Source organism: Loa loa (assembly GCF_000183805.2).
Source record: "Loa loa unplaced genomic scaffold supercont3.180, whole genome shotgun sequence".
NCBI classification, from domain to species: Eukaryota; Metazoa; Nematoda; class Chromadorea; order Rhabditida; family Onchocercidae; genus Loa; species Loa loa.
In genome coordinates this window covers 45,748-48,540 of record NW_018108360.1, presented here as the reverse complement: position 1 = coordinate 48,540, position 2,793 = coordinate 45,748, and positions in this window count along the sequence as shown.

The window sequence follows — 2,793 nt, the reverse complement described above, 5'->3', positions numbered from 1 at the left end:
GATGGTTGGAAATTATACATTGAGTTCGTCTGTGTCTCTTCCGTTCGGCTTCCGGTTTTCGGCCGCTGCTGAAATACGAACAATTTACTTGATATCATTAAATTATTGTTATGTATTATAACAAAATTTGAAAAAAAAAATATAATGTATTTACAAATTAGTCAGACACGAAAGAAGGAAATATGATATAATTCAAAATAATTCTAATAATCCAAAAAATAATGTAAAATAGAAAATAATTCAAATAATTCTTATAATTCAAAACAGAATAGCACAGTTAATAAAATTTTTAACTCTTAAAATTCGTGAAAAAAACATGTAATTCATTTTTAGATTTCTATTTAGTATTTACTAAGTATATCTAACTTTTGTTTTTAAACTAATTATCACTTATGCTATTTATTATCCTCTTATTTCCTTCTCTTTTTCTTTCTCTCTCTCTCTCTCTCTCTCCCTCTGTTTTTGAATTATAAGCTTTGATTGAAATAAAATGTTAGGAAGTACAAAAAAAAAGAACAAAATTAAGCATTATTAAAAAATATTTGCTTGTGTTTTTTTTTTTTCACCCATTTTTATAATTATCAACGACAGACATGAACGACATCTGTTCATTTTCTTCATTCTAATTATTTATTTAGGAATAAAAATTTGCTGTTATAATGAAAGTTATAAGATAAGGTGGTAATAGGATTCGAAAATATGTAATAGAAAGCCAAAATTAAAGTTTAGGCCTAGGCTATGGCCAATTTTTATTCTGCTGACAAAATCATATTGTTATTTTTATTTTTTATTTTTTTTTTACATCATTTTCTTTTCTAAAAATATTTTTTCATTTTTCAACAATATATTAGTAATCAGTGTTATGAGAAACAGAAATTTTCCTGTCTTCATCATTCAGATTATCTTAATTTTAATCTCTTCGCAAATCTTTTCCCAGTTTGTATGATAAATATGAAAGTGAAATTTATAATTTCACTTATCAAATTACAATTGTTCATATTATCATGCTTAATTGCGCACTTATTATGTTGCTCATATGTTGAGCATTGAATTATTTAACATTTCTCTTTCTTAATATAATATCAAATTTTCATTTTTTATTTAACATTAACATAATCAACTTCGAAATCTAATCATTAAATTCATCAATTTGGTAAGTCTATCAAAAATTTTCTCTTTCTGTTAATCGTAAAAGATAAATGCGACCGCTTTCTATGAAAATAAACGGATATCCCATAAACTATCTTTTCACTCTATTACTTTTGGTCATTTTCAAGAATAATCAAATAATTCTATTCACGATCTTATACAATCAAATAAGCCAAAATAAACAATTAATCAATTTTTCAATGATAATTTTGATATTGTTCATGCTATAACAAATTCACATGTTTCCTTTTAAATCATGCAACTTACAAAGAATTCCTGATAATTAATGATAGATTCTCGGGCAAGCAGCCAACTTACTTTTTTAAAAAAAACATTCAATTGGCAAAGATTCACTGGTGTTTTTTTTTCGAACAGTTTGAAGAGCATTTCATTGATTTACGAATGGTAATTAACCAAGTTAACATCCTTTTTCGTATGGATTTTTCTCCGGCGACAATTTTTAATTAGTTTCTTGAGACTTCCTGTTATTATTTTGCCTAACTTTCACTTCTTTGTCCTATAAATATCTCATTTTGTGTATTCATCAAAGTTTGCGGATTAAAAATTTTTTAAATTTGTGATCAAATCTGTAAATCAAGTGAAATAATTACTTTTATCAAGTTAAATTTTACCACTAGCAATAATCATCCTAAATTTTGTCGTTTCTCTGATAACATAATTTCAACTTTGTTGCTTATTTATGAAAAACAGAAAGATGAAAACAAAATTTATTAGATCATTTTTAGTTTCAATTTATCGCTAATTATTTTGCTATTTTTCGTCTACTAATGTGCAATTATTTGGAGGTCACTTAAAGAAAGTGTAGTAGTTATCAGACATTAAGTAGGTTTCTAATTACATTCACAGATGTAAAAGTATGTAAAGAGAATTTATAGTTTAAAATAATTGGAAAATTTCATAGTTTACCAATTATTTAACAACTTATTGTAGTATTTTTTAATGCAATAACTTCACAACTATCAGTAACAAATGATTAATGCGACAACTATTTCAAATCAGTTGTAAAATTTAATCTAACATCACCGGAGTGATTAATTACTTGAATAAGGTATAATGTGATAAAATAATTTATGGAAATGAATGAAAAATTGAATCGTTTGCGTGCGACAAATATTTCTTATAAGGAATGTTAATTTATAGCAATGATTTATGCAGCCAACGTTGATTACAAATTATCGTTCCCTATGAGAGCAATAAATAAAATAAAGGAATAATTTGTCAAAGGAGTTGAAAGAAATTTGTCGTTTTTTCCTTTTTTCTTTTTTATTTCGACTTCATCTCTTTTATTTTTCAACAATCATTCCATATGATATATTTTATGTTTCAGCGAATAATTAACTTTCATTATTATATTATGTCTGTAAATCTTTCTCCATCAATATTATCATTGCTAGGAAATCCAAGAATTCTTTTATTGTAAAAATCTTTTTTTTTTTTGAAAAAAAATGAATTTGAAAATTTCGAAAATGAAATGGCTTATTTTAGCGTATCTTATTTTAGTATATGTATTGTATTTTAGCATATCAAAAAGGAGGGATTTTTTTTTTTCTTTTTGTACCAAAATTATGATATCTAAAGTAAAATCAAAATGATGATGAAAGCTAAAAAAGAAGTGTGACGTAT